This window comes from Lactuca virosa, chromosome 2 (genome assembly GCF_052849685.1).
Source record: "Lactuca virosa cultivar CGN04683 chromosome 2, Lactuca_virosa_CGN04683_v6, whole genome shotgun sequence".
Lineage (NCBI taxonomy): Eukaryota > Viridiplantae > Streptophyta > Magnoliopsida > Asterales > Asteraceae > Lactuca > Lactuca virosa.
Window position 1 is genome coordinate 252695812 of NC_136427.1, and position 14951 is coordinate 252710762.

At 34.1% G+C, this 14951-nt stretch overlaps 1 pseudogene across 4 annotated transcripts; it reads left to right on the forward strand.

Annotated features, from left to right (window-relative positions):
- Positions 1–8159: 8159 nt before the first annotated feature.
- On the forward strand, positions 8160–14477 carry LOC145160770 (zinc finger CCCH domain-containing protein 30 pseudogene; annotated as a pseudogene). Of its 4 annotated transcripts, none has more exons than XR_013738230.1 (3): positions 8160–8449; positions 9183–10765; positions 14063–14477. The product of XR_013738230.1 is annotated as a zinc finger CCCH domain-containing protein 30 pseudogene, transcript variant X2 (transcript). The 4 variants fall into 4 exon arrangements; XR_013738231.1 differs by lacking the exon at positions 14063–14477 and adding an exon at positions 13279–13569; XR_013738229.1 differs by lacking the exon at positions 14063–14477 and having other exon boundaries at positions 8161–8449; positions 9183–11118.
- Positions 14478–14951: the final 474 nt, after the last annotated feature.

A 14951-nucleotide genomic window follows, 5' to 3' on the forward strand; every position in this document is an offset into this window, starting at 1 on the left:
ATGACTCCATAACTTGTCCTTAAGTTATGGAGGTTCAAGAGTCACTTCATTAAATGATAAAATGTGTAACCTTAATTAGTTCCATAAGTTACAAAAATAAAGAAAAGTTACATTCTTTTATTAGTTTAAAGTCTTCCATAACTTGTCCTCAAGTTATGGAACTTGAAGAGTTTTTTTTTTTAATTAAAACTACTTTAAACACATAAGTTATGGAATTAATTAGTTTTGAATATTTTCAAAACTTGCCCTCAAGTTTTGGAATTTGTAAAGTTTTCCCCATGAATACTTTAATTCCAAGTTAGCCCTTAGAATTTTAAAAGTTAAAATTCAACCCTTATACTTTATAGTATTATAAGTTAATAATAAATATATGTATAAGAGCAAGTCAGTCTTACCGTTAGTAGGCCTCATTCACGAAGCCGGTCTATAAGGGGGGTATAAGGTTACTGCCTATAAAATGGCAGTTTAATGGGTGTCCACTCTCATCCACCGCTTCCTTGACTGGTGGAGGGTCGTTAGCCGAACGGGTAGGACAAGGACTATAATTCTCCCTTCATTAAAAGTATTAATGATAAATACTAAGTAACTAAACACTTATAAATTCCCAATCTTAGTTACTTAGGAAAATGTGAATAAGGTGCTAATCCATGAAATTACACTTTGCACTTTGTTTAAACCGTTAGTGGAGCGTGTGTGGTTAACCGGCACACTAACCTGGATTTAACAAAGTAGGCAAAGGGTAACTTAATATTTATCATAGTAGCGGTGGAGCTCGTGTGGTTAACCGGCACATCGATCGAGGGGTAAATATTAAGGGTACCAAGTATATTTGCATGGTTACTTCACACCTTGTTTTGTGATCCTCGGCATCCCAGTCACAAAACCTGAAGGGCACACTCGAGATTGAAACATGCCATTGAAAAGTTCAATGAATCTCAAAAGATCTAGCAGTTTCAAATCCAATTAAAAACCTAATTACATTATTTCGTTTTTCATGGTGGAAATTGGTAAATCGTCATTTACCTACCTTCAACTATTTTATAACTCGGATTACGGCATCCCTCTTCCAGTTATAAATAGGTTGTTGGATCCTAGCCTTAATATTTCATATTGGGTGTTATATTAAGGACTTTAGATCAACTATCTTGAATATCTCCTAAAAGATGTCTAGTTCAGACATCTATGATCTTCCCAAATCTCTTGGAACTTTACTTCCTCCACCTCCTCCCATTATTCTCCCTAACCCACAAGTTCAAGGTCACTCAAGCCCTAATGGCAAGCAAGGTCTATGTGTGATCACATCTTAGAGATGAAGTCACATATTGACAAGCCGGGAGAGTTGGGTTTCAAAGTCTTGAGAAAGTTGGATGTTCAATCACTTTCTAAGTCACATAGTGAGTTCCTTTGGGACTACTATGATACAGACTATGACATGAACCTTAATGATCATATCTATTTGCTTGGTGTTGCTGAATCAGCAATGATTTGGAACGATAGTGAAGCAAATTTGATTAGAAGATCAACTTCCCAAAAACTTTATGGACAGTGACAATGGTGACACTGGAAATCCAGAAAAAAGCATTCTCTTCCCAATGGAAAGGGATTGGCCATAGTCAACCCGGTTGACCAAATGGTAAAGAGAAAGGCTAAGTCTGAGATAGTCCCATTACCAAAGGGTCCATATGTTTATTTTGCCAAAGGAAGGGGCGTTGATTGCAAAGCTGCCAAATTTACCTAAGGATGTTAAAGTCAATAAGTTTGACTCTACATCAGGTAGAGCCCATTATCTAACTCTGTTAAGTTCTATTCTGAGATCCTCATTACATGATGTGACTGGGTCACATGTTGATGTTTTAAGAATCAAAGAATAGAGAGAAATCTTAAAGGAAGTATATGCTGATTCTGATCGCGAAGGTGGATTTCAATCGCATCAGAATTTTGAGCAGTTGCTTAAGAAGTTATGAAATATTGCTAAGGAATAGATAACAACAATTTTCCATGTGGATTGTAAGGATAAGTTTTTCCGCAAAGTTTTAAAATAAAAGAAAATTGTTTAATTTTGTTTATTTGAAGTATCCTTACAATGGCATTTGTGGAAAATTGTTGCTTATATGATTCCACTGACAACAATATTGGAAAATGGATTTGATTCTTTCATTTGTGGTAGTGTCTAAATTTACCAAATCAGGAAAGTTCCTCATCACCCAAGTTTCAATTGGACCGAAACTTGGAATCATGCAAGTTGAATAGTATGATGAATGAGAACTTTCAAGCATTGGAAAATCAAGACTAATTACTTGTTCACATGGATGTGTTAGTCAAGTGATGGACTAAAGGGATCGAGTACTCATTCTTGTGCACTGGTCATGTCCACCACAAAGCTCGTTAAGACTATTTGATTTACTAAAGTTTAGTAAATATGGTTATACTTACAAGTTTAAGTATAATTCTGAAACATTGGAAAAGTCTCAATGTATGGCAGAACGAATGGGAAGAATCAAATTAGGCAGAAAGATAAAAGTTTCTCAAATCTGAAAAGATGGGAGAGTACTTTAGTATCATGTTTGTGATCATCTTAATGATTTAGAAATCATATCACAATTAGTCCACTAAAGGTCATCTTAGTGCATTCTTATGACTAAGAAGAGGAGTCATGAATTGTTGAAATGGTTAGATCAGGAAGATGAGTCATACTTCGTTCCAAAACAATTCTTAGAGTCATACTCCAAGTTTGTAACTTGAGTGACATATCTTAAAGAAAGGTTTAAAACACTTGTCAAATGTAAGAGTAAAAGTGTCCTACTCTTGTACATTTGAAATTGGTAAGTTGTGATGTTTTGGATAAAACAAAGACCAACTAAGGCCAATTGTGTGAAGTGTTTGTCTTGATAAAGAATCCGCACTATCTCTTGAATATTTGGCAAGATAGTCTTATATGTCAAGAGGATAGTGGGAGTCTTAAAGATCCTAAAAAGAATTTCAAGAACTAATCAAGAATAAAACCTGAGGTTTTTCACTAGCTCACGACTTGAGGTTTATAACCTATCGTGTTGACATATTCTGTGCCCATTCCAGTTAAAGTTGGCTTTGCATAGGAGTTCTGAAAGTTCTCAATTGGTTGCATAACAACTTGGAAGCAATGGCAGGCCCTGTACTACCAGGTGGCAAGAAGTTAAGATTGCATAAGTTCGGTCCATATGAGTTTGGATTTGTCATTATCCTTGTCTTGTGACTATGGTTTTGACGATTCACATGGATAAGAACAAATACACCATAAAATCTAAGGGTTATAAGGTGTCTCTCCGATTCATGAAAATGATGGTGAGGAAACACTTCCACCAAGTAGATTTGAAGCAGATGGCAAAAGGTCTAAACGATTGAGACCATGATTACGACATCCCTTTTCATAGTTCTGAAACGGTTTAGACACACATGCATGCTATCTAAGGAAAGGTGTATGATTTTGATAAAGTTTTATCAAAGCATCTCGTATCAGAAATCTGAACTTTGGTAAGAAAGTCAATAAAGTATTGATTTCTAGAAGTCCACCTGATTTCTGAGTACATGTCAAAGCTAGTGGGAGCATAAGTGTTATGCTAATAATCATCATGTTAGTGGGAGCATGATAATTATTGTTAGGATTGCAAGTTAGCAATGTTAATTATAGAAAACAAAAGTTTCAATTCGTGAGGCTGCAGGGATTGAAAAAGTTGTTTTGCTATAATTAAGGGAGAGGATATACTTCATTTCAGTTCTAAAGGCTTAGATTGAGACCTTAATCATCTTTAGTCAAGAATATATATATGAATTTCATGTTGGATTGGTTCAACTTAAGGAAATTCTATATATTGAGTTCTCAAAATTCGATTATGATTACGGCATCCCTCTTCATAGTCAAATTTTGAAAACATGGCAAATAAAAATATTGTAGCAAAAGACTGGTCTAGAATCATGTCTTTATGTGAGACATCATGAATCGTGTACCATTTGCTTTGGGTACAGGATTGATTGCATGTGCTATAATATTTGTCATTTCTAAATTTTTCCAAATGCCCAGAGGCATTAAGAAGGGAAAAAGGTCTAGAATTGGATATGACTAAAATGATTAAGCAATTGCCGAGGACAATCTGAGGTTTACCAAAGATTGGTTGCTCAGGGACAGTTGGAAGTATAATGCTAATTTTGGAAGGACCATATTGACATATTCTGAAAAGAGGCATCTCTTATTCAGAAGTGATAGTCAAAATGAGAATATGGAGTTGTCTCCATAGGTGGAAGTTATCTGTGTAAGATTAGAAAACTTAATGCAAGAAGCATGTCCAAAGCAATGTACTTTGAATATGAGACTTAGTTTCCATGGAGTTGATCTCCATTGGAATACCTTATAATGACTGTTGACAAGTCTTTGTGATTTTGTACATATTCATTACAGGAGAGTCAGTGCATATAAGTTTAAAATCTAAACAGATTTCGATAAATGATAGGAATTTGAAATTCTCACATTTTTCGATAAGGATTTGGGAGTGTGAAATTAGAATCATTGAAATTATGTTAAATTGGTTTATTTCACAAAGTAAGGATCATAGACAAACATAGAGTGCATACTTGGTGTATGGCAAAGCTATTGTTTAAGAAAAACATAGTGTACATGCTTGGAGCATGGGACAACTAGTGTTTTTAATTCAAGTATAAAGTTGATAAAACCGAAACAATGAATAATGAGTAATCAGTATGGTGATAAATAAAAGTGTTTATTTATATTCATAGGGTTTGATACCATATTTGATTCATTTATTCTTGTGTTTCACTTTGCATGTTTTGACTTCCAGAATAACTAAGTCGCTCTTCCTGAATGATTAAGTTATTCAAACCATCCACAGTCGGTCATATGTTGGAAGTAGATATGAATCAAGACTGTCATGGGTTGGTTTGTAGAGGTCCAAGTTGGTGGACAAAGTGGTGCTACAACACACATGAGTGCTCATAAGTTATGAGTATTGGATTCAACCCGCGCTCATTTGAATCACTTCATGGATTTTATCACGAGTGATCATGAGACGATAATATCTTATATTCTTCAAACCTAGAGATATGAGTTGTTACTATGAGTTGGTTATACATTGATTGCACGAAAACGCATTTGGTAACTCGATGTTATAAAACGTGCCTTTGTGTATGATTCAACAAGTAGTAGAACAAGCCATATGAGTCGAAGTTTATCCATTCCTTTTACCTTCGGGATAAAAGCGATATCTGTGGGCCCCTCGATGATTTAGCGATGACACATGTGAGTGCTTGGCCAAGCCAGGACTGATTTGATTTGTTCAATCAGTCAGTCATCATAAATCGAAAATCGGGAAACAACAAATGGACAGAGAGAATGATTATAATCCATGTCTCAGTCCATATGATATCTAGAATGGAGGAATATATGATCCCTTATCTAATGGACAAGTCATTGACAAGGTCAGAGTTCGACAGCGGCTTTAAGAGCTACGATTGCCAGTTAGGTTTTGAAGTCATACTCAATAATAGTTTTAGACTTATCCAAGTGGGAGACTGTTGGATTAATGTCTAAGTCCATAACTATATTTGGTATGTACTTGACCCGACCCGGCATGGTCCATTTGGGTTGCACTTCACCGGCACAATTTATATGGATAGTCTTTTGAGAATAGTATATTTATGATTTATATTAATATATTATAAGTTCTAATATATTAATATGGAATCATATTATTTAATTAGTATTGATCAAGAATTAATTTAGAATTAATTAAGTGATCAAAAAGAACTAATTAAATATGGACTCTTATATATATGGAATGGGCCAAGTTCATTTAGGTTGGGCTAAGCTTTCATGGATGGTCCATGGAGCTTTTAACCCATGGATCCTATGTAAATGAAAGGTCATGGGTATTAGGGTTTACATGGATGTAACCCTAATCCTCCATAATATATAAAGGGGTCATTGGCTCACAAAATTGGCACTAATGTGTGAATATGAGGGCTAGACGATTTCAAGGAGTGTTCCATTTCTCTCAAGTCATTCCATGTGCATTTGGTGTTGTGTGAACCATTTGAGGTGTCACACCTGGGGCACTAGGCACTCAAGCTTCATGGAGACAAGCTACATCAAACAAAGGTATGTATTCTATCCATTTGATTACCCAAGAATCAAGTATTGTATGCTAGATAGGGTAATACCTTGGAAAGTTCATAATTGCATGTATAATAGAGAAAACATAGATCCAAGGTATTTAGGGTTGCATGTACACTTAGGAGTGTTAGAATGCGCAAAACCCATCACAACCAAGTACGCCCAACGTACTCGACAAGCCCTTAACCATTCTAACTTACGAAGGCCATAACTTCTTCGTTATAACTTCGATTTTGATGATCCTTATATTCACGGAAAGGTAACGAGAAGCTCTATACTCATTTAAATTCCCCTTCACCTTAAAACCTTCTGAACTTAAATCCTAAATTCATGAAAGGCCCGAACCATCGCCTTTTTACCATTATACCCTTGGGCTCCAAAGCACAAACCGAACTCTTAGGTCACATAATCTACATTACCCTCAACCAAAAAGGGTAATCCTCTATTTTCCTAAATCCCGAAGCCTTATGATAATTGATCTTCAGGTCACGACCCCGAATTATGAAACGACTTGGAACATGGTGTTACACTAGACCTATAAGATATAATGATCTTGGGACTTAGATAAATCATAAAGTTGCAAACTTTATCTCTTAGCTTCACTCGAAATCCACCAAAGGGTTCTAACATGCAAAATAACCTTAGATTCACCAAGAAGAAATTAAAATATTAGATCAAGAAACCTTATAAATGGTTTAGCAAGGTGCTTTCAAAGATTGGGGAGTGTAGCTTGCTGACTTCTTGCTCCAAACCTTCCTCTACTTCCTTCAAAATGCACCGAAACACCAAAAAGAGCTTAAGAATCACCCATAGGAACTCAAAGATCACCAAAAGGAATTAGGGGTTAGGATTATGAGGTTTGAGAGTGATGGATGCTGAGGGTAAACAAGCCTTAGCCCATATTTCCCTTTAAATAGTTGAGAATTAGGGTTTTCTCATCAGATGGTCGCCACGTCGTGGCCAACATGTTGCCACGCCGTGGGAACCAACTTAATACCCGCAAACATTCCAGATATGCCACACCGTGGCAACTCAGACTCAACAATTTAAATTACATAAATAAAATAAAAATACCTCAAGGAATCCGAATGTTACAAGTGTGATGAAGAAATAAGGGATGAAGCCTATTTGACATGGGAGAATCTTGGAGTAGTTGTTTCAAACTCGAATGGAAATGTTGACAAAGATGGATGAAAACTTATACTTACCAATGCCAATGGTTATGCTAAACCAACATAAATTATTGTCATCAAGGTTTTGTCTAAGACTTTACAGTGATGGGGCAAAAATGAGGCCAATTAATCTTTTAAGATATTCTTTGTGTTCAAACACAGGGCGGTTGTCTTCAAACACAAGACATACTGGACGAGTTTTAATAAATGCTCGTAACATAAGACACCGTCTCCGTCCACCAACCAACAACCACCGATTTACCTCGCTAGGGAATCCCACTACTCACCAGAGAAAAAGCCTTTTATCTCGTATTTGCACCATCAGTGGACTGATGACGCAATTTTTTGGTTATAAAGATGCAAAAGTTAGGTTGTTGCTCCATCGATGGAGTAGCTTTTGCTTTAAGAGACGAGATTATGATGGAGATGATGAAATTTAGAGATAATAATAAATTATAGCTTATATATAATGAATTCTACTTGAAATACAGTGAAATGGTGATAGGTTTGTTCTTTATGTATGTGTCATTGTGGAGAGAGAGAGAGAGAGAGAGAGAGAGAGAGAGAGAGAGAGAGAGAGAGAGAGAGAGAGAGAGAGAGAGAGCACTTTCTATATTTAATTATGATAAAATAGTTAAAAAAAAGGAAAAATAAATATATTAAAGGCATAATAGTCATTTTATTTTTGGAAGGGACCAAATCCAAAATAAAAAATATACTCAAAACTAAAATTTAGGAAAATAAAACTGCAAACTGTAGGGATTTATCTGAAAATAACAAACATGCAAACGTTTCTCTTCTTTTGGGTCTTAAACATCTATTACAAGTTTACAACAACTCCAAAGGTCTCATTTGGAAGTTAAATAGGGGTTTAAATTGTAAACGCTGTTAAAAGCCGGATAGGATTTCACTTTCCTTCAACGAAACAGAACTCCATAAAGAAAGCAAGGAAACGAAGAAGACGCTCCCGCGGGTCCACCGGTTTTCCCGGTCACCATAACCCACCTACTCCACACAATACTGTACCCCCGCCACCATCTCCGCCGTCTGCCGCCTCTTAACTTTCCCTTCAAACTCTACTCCGACCATTTCCCGACCAAAATTTAACAAGAAAATGGTAAGAAAATTCTCAAAACGTACAAAACTTACGCTCATTTAACAGTAGAAACCGATTTATTTCATCATTCAAATCAGTGATTGGGTTTCCATTTTCTCGAGCGATTTCTTCTTCTTCTTTTTTCTTTTTAGTTTTTGGTAAAGTTGGAAAAACTATATACGGTTGCTTCGGAATTTTGTCTCTAGTTTCACCTTTCTACTGTGGTGTTTCTGTTTTTGAGATCTTATGTGAAGATGAAGGTATTTCTGTCTTACCTTTTTAGGGCATGAGGTTTTAACCAAAGAGTAACGTCTAGAACATTCCACATTAATTTAATAATTTCATATCTGGGATATGTCAGGGAGGCGATTGTATTGGAAAATCTTTGAAAATTTTATTTTCTTGATTTCTAATACCATATCTGTGTAGAATTTGTTGTTATCGTTTCTTTATAAATACCCATGATTTGCATACATTTCATTGATCTTCCAAACCCCATATACATATTTCTGGTGAGCTATTCTTGTAGTTTGTATTCTTTATTCTAATTAAACAATACAGCTGTTCATTCCTTGATTTTACTTTTAAAAGTTTGATTTGTTTTGCCAAATGCCATGATAGAATTCTCTTTCTAATCGGGGTACAGATGCAGGGAATAACAACTATATAAGATAAAAAAATTATATAGCATTTTTTTTAGATTAAGACCCTTTAAAGTTTATGATTCTAATTCGATTATGATTTATGAACTCAGATTGTTTTCTACGATTCTTGAAGAAGCATGTCGATCAGTTAACCTTCAAAACTCCATCTGCTTCCCTGTTCGAAGATATGAATGATTCAATAAAAATTATCCGACCCGATTCATCTTTCTCCAATTTGCTCGAGCTAGCCGCTAATAATGACGTAGACGGATTTAAGCAATCAATCACTCGTATTCCTTCCGCCATTAACGAAGTGGGATTCTGGTATGGGCGTCAAAGAAGCTCAAAACGTATGTTAATGGAGCACAGAACTCCATTGATGATCGCTGCAACTTATGGTAGTCTTGATGTTGTAAAGTTAATACTTTCTTTTACAGAGGTCGATGTAAATAGTTCTTGTGGCCTCGATAAAACAACCGCTCTTCACTGTGCTGTTTCCGGTGGTTCTTCTAACGCTTTTGACGTCATCAAGATTTTGTTAATTTCCGGCGCCGACCCTGAATTAGTCGACGCCGATGGTCGTCGTCCTGTTGACGTTCTTCTCGTTCCTCCAAATCTACCAAACCTGAAGATTTCACTTGAAAAATTGCTTAAAAATGATGGATTTTGTGTTGAACAAGAAGATGATTTGACTTGTTTCAAATCAAATGAGAAAAAGGAATACCCAATTGACCCGTTTTTTCCTGATTTAAAAAGCGATGCTTATTCAACCGACGAGTTTCGAATGTTTGCGTTCAAGATTCGGCCATGTTCACGAGCTTATTCGCATGATTGGACTGAATGCCCGTTTATTCATCCGGGTGAAAGTGCAAGAAGACGTGACCCGAGAAAAATCCATTACAGCTGTGTTCCATGCCCTGATTTCAAGAAAGGACAGTGTCGACGTGGCGATCTCTGTGAGTTCGCTCATGGAGTTTTTGAATGCTGGCTTCACCCTGCTCAATACAGAACTCGTCTCTGTAAAGATGGAACCTTTTGTGCTCGAAGGGTCTGTTTTTTTGCTCATACGCCTGAAGAACTCCGTCCGCTGTATGTTTCTACAGGTTCCGCCATGCCCTCACCACGAAGTTCTCCGGCTGCCGCCTCCACCATGTCACCGCCGTTTTCTCCACCACCTATGTTGCAGCTGCACGGTGGCAATCTTCAGGCAAGCCGACTGAGATTGTCATTTAACGCTAGAGATGTTCACGCGGAGGAGCTTAAGCTGCTTCTTGACCTTGAAATGCATCAGCGGCAGCAGGCGGCGGTGAACCTTTTCTCGCCGGTGAACACGTTTTCGCCAAAGGGTTATGAGTATTGGGGTTCGCCTAGGGGAATGGAGCAACAGCAACCTCACTTGCCCCCTTTTAGCCCACAGTTTTCGAAATGGGATTATGCGAAAAAGGTGGACTGGTCGGTGAACGGAGGTGAACAAGCTCCGGCGAGAAGGTTGCAGGTCACTGAGCCTGATGTTTCATGGGTCCAGTCTCTGGTGAAGGAACCACCACCGCCGGTTGCTGCGGTGGAACCACCGGAGACTGAAAAGAACGATCATACAGCTTTGGGAGCATGGCTTGAAAACATGCAGCTTGATCAGATTGTTGCCTAGCATGCATCGGTCAAAGTCAAACTGGAGCAAGCCAAGGAGTGAAAGGTAATTTCATTTATCTATTTATTATTAACTTTTTTGTTGTTCCACATGAAAAAAAAAAAAAAAAAATCAAGAGTTTGGAAATTCTTTTCTCAAAGATTTGACTTTTGCTTTCAAAGACCCAAGATTTCATGGAATTCAGTTGAATTCTTTGTATTGTTACACATATTTTTAAACATAAACATAAATACAAATTGATCGTCTTTTAAGTTTACACTTTGTTTCGTTGCACTTCGTTTCGTTGTCAAAGGGCATGTATGTAGTGAACTAATTTTTCAATGAAATAATTGTACTTTGTGCCTTATAACATATATAATAGACGATTAATGTTGGAATTCATTGTATTTTATCTTGTTTATCGGGATCTATTTTTTATAGTTCTACTAAAGTGGCGTCGTTTTCGTGATGGTAGGATAGGGTTGATGATGTGTTCCATTTGGTTAAAAGAAAAGAAATTATTGTTGGGACAGAAAGTGATTGAATTTGGTAGTTTGGTTGTTTTTGATGATGTACAATCACAAATCAACAGATCAACATCAATCTTCCAATACCTTCATATCTCGTAATTTAATATTCTTACTTTTAATTTATTGGCATTATTTTTGTCACAAATAAAGAATTGAAAAACTTTAGCATCTAAATAGTTAACCTACATTATAAATATAACTTAAAATAAATAGCACATTATTATTCCTTTAATTTTGACTTCAAATTAAATAACATCGTTCAATAGTTAATTTTTTCTATAGTTTTTTTTTTTAATTTTTTTTAATTTTTAATTAATTTAACTAATTTATCCCAACTATTAAAATATTTTATAAAACCCCCTCATATATATATATATATATATATATATATATATATATTAAAATTTACTATAAGTATTAATGTATTTGCTATGATTTGTATTAAAATTAATTATGATTTGTAATATATGTGTATTATATTTGTCATGTATGATATTTAATAGAATAACTAAATATAAGAAAAATAAAATATATTCCAAAATTTTAATATAATTGAAAGGGTGATATGACATTATTAAAGACAAAGGTTAGATATTCAAACCAACATAATATATTGATCATTCAATATAAAAAAAACAAAAAAAACTAAATAAATTATACACTCCAATGGGTTGATCACTTATTAAAAAAAATAGTAATAAGTCATAAAAAATGCACTAAAAAAACTAAATAACTTATACACTCTAATGAGTTGAGCGCTTATTAAAAAAATAGTAATAAGTTATAAAAAAATACAGTCATGAATGACACAATTTTGGATAAACAATGTTGAGCATTTTTAGTTATATTTCTTTATCTTGCGTTAAACAATTTAAATTAAAAAATATATATAGGTAAAAAGAAAATGACAAATGGGTCGATATCGTTCAAAGTGTATTTTGAATTTATAATACCTTCATATGTTTTATTATGATAATATAAAATTTATAATTACATTTGACTTATTAATTTATAATAAAGTTTTGAATAAAAAGTATTTTAGGTCAATCCATTAAGCTTTACAAAATATTATCCTCTTTGGTAAAACTAATTGATAAATTTAAAACAACGTACTTCACTTTCGTGCATGAACTATAAGTTATTATTCGTTATTTTACTGGTCTTGGAAGGATTTGCCTTTATTTATAATTATTTCTTATTTCAGTCTTATCTCATTTATCTTTTAATATGTGTATAAAAGAAGTATTAAAATATTAAGTTTTGTGCTGCATACTGCTTTATTATTATATAGTGCAATTTGTTTGCTTTTGTATAATGGGAATCTGGTTGATGAGGTGGATGCCAAAACAAGAGTTGGTGGGATTATTTTGGAGATGTCTTTGGTTTTGTGTCTTTATCAGCTTTATTTATTGAGAACAATATATCGTACTTTTTTTTCTCTCTTCGAAGAAATATGAAATGCATATTGACAAGGCCACAAAGCTGTATACTATATAGATTAACATAATAAATTTAAAATAATGGTAAGCAATGCGTGAGTTGATAATTTACACGTAATCTGTGACCTAATTTTGTGGGTTGTTCATAAATTACATTTGTAAGAAATATATTTATCTTAGGTTATGATATCTTATTGAATGTGAGAGGTGATGGCAGCCTTGATGCATCATGGTGCCTACTTTTCATGCTCTCACTATTTTATATAAAAGTTAACACCGCAAAACAAAAAATACTAATCATATATAACCACGCACGCTATCAAAACTATGTTGAATTTAAAGTATAAAAGTTTTGAAAATATATGTTTGTAACATCTGTTATTTGAGGCTAAGATATTTGACATGTAAGTATGAAGATGCCATCAAAGGATGTTCATTTGTGACCTTGAATTGTGTAACCGGAGGTTACTGAATCACTAAGGAAACCTTCCAAAACAAAGAACTAAGGCATATGTAAGTTGAAGTACGTTGCTATTTTAGCGTGTTGCATGTATCTAAGTGTTGGAAAGTGTTGGGTATATCTAAGGTAGTGTTTGTTTTTTGTTTGCAGATCTGCGTGACCTCTTCTGTCTGCGCCGCGCAGACCACGCGCAGACATTAGCCTTTGCAGACTGTTTGTTTTTTTGAAGACTGCAGACCTAAAAATGTCTGCGCGCCCTCTTCTTGGCGCAGATGTGGACCAGAGTCTTCTAACATCTTCCGACCTCTTCTAGCCTAAAAAAACATATATATCTTTATTTTTAAATTTTTTTTTTAATTTAAATTTTTTCCAACTTTATTAATGATAAACAATTTGAAAAAAAAAATTACAAAACTTAAAAAAAACGTTCGACAATACAAACATGATATTTTTGACAAATTTATAAATAAAGATTTATTACAATAATAGTCGTTCAAGTTGTTTATATAAATATGAAAAAAAAATCATAATATATTCTTATATTTTTTTTGCCAAATTTTGTAAAACATTATTTAATACAGTATCGTCAATTTCTCGAGAAAATATTTATGGTACGTTTTAATGGATTTAATAAATCGAAGTTTATTTCCATCCATTTATTTATCAAATTCTTTGATCACTAATTATAATGTTTAGTTATAACTTTGCAACCAGAGTTGTTGGTTTTTATCAAATATATACGTTAATTCATACCATTTTTATTTTTATTTTTTATACAATAATACATAAAAGTTGATCTAGATTCGTTAATTATTTATAACAAAGTCATAAAAATATTAAAAAATCACTTTGAAGTTTAAAAAAATCAGTTTATTTAGATTTCAGTTTATTTTAGTAGCCCGCAGATGTTAAAAAAACAGTCTTCTTTTTTCAGACTGCAGACGTTTGGTCCACCTCTTCTACTGCAGATGTCTACAGATGTGATCCGCAAACTGTAGACATTTTGCTTCAGAAAAAACAAACAGCACCTAAGTGTCAAGCCTATCTAAGTGCGGAGTTTATCCAGGTTTTGAGCCTCTTAAAGGTAAATTTCACACCATGATTATAAGAGAATGGATGTTGAAGAAATATTCCTTCATAGTTCAGTTCCACTATAGAATAAAACTCACTAGTGTTCAAGGTTACATTGCTACTGTTTAGCTGCTTCTTGAGTTTGTTCGATAAAGAACTTCAAAATTTTAGTTATTCTCGTAGCCTTTGGTTAATGGAATGAGAACGAAGAAGACAACCTTTTTAACGCGGATATATCACATTTAATGATACATGGAATTACTTACGTGACTTTTAAATTTTTTTTGTCTAATTTATTTAAATTTCAATTCAGCTAAGAAACCGGTCCAACCCGTTAATGTCTATAAGTGATGTAATTGAAATCAGTTAGTTAATATTAATGACCAACTGTACAAAAAAAAAGTTAGATGACCAAATCAAAACAAAACATAACGTTAACGACTTAAAATGTATCATACTTTGTTTTATGTTCATATTTGAGCATAACTGTTTTTTGTTCATATTTGACCATTGAAATTATTTCACGTATTCAAAAAAGATAATATTAGTATATTACCGGTTGTTACAGGTTATATATATATATATATATATATATATATATATATATATATATATATATATATATATATATTCCGCTGAGATAAAAAGTAAAATAGAGATCTTGAGATTCAACATAAGCCACATATTTCAAGACTGCCGCTCTAACCCTCCGGTATACCGGCGCGACATGCATGTTATAATCATAAATGATT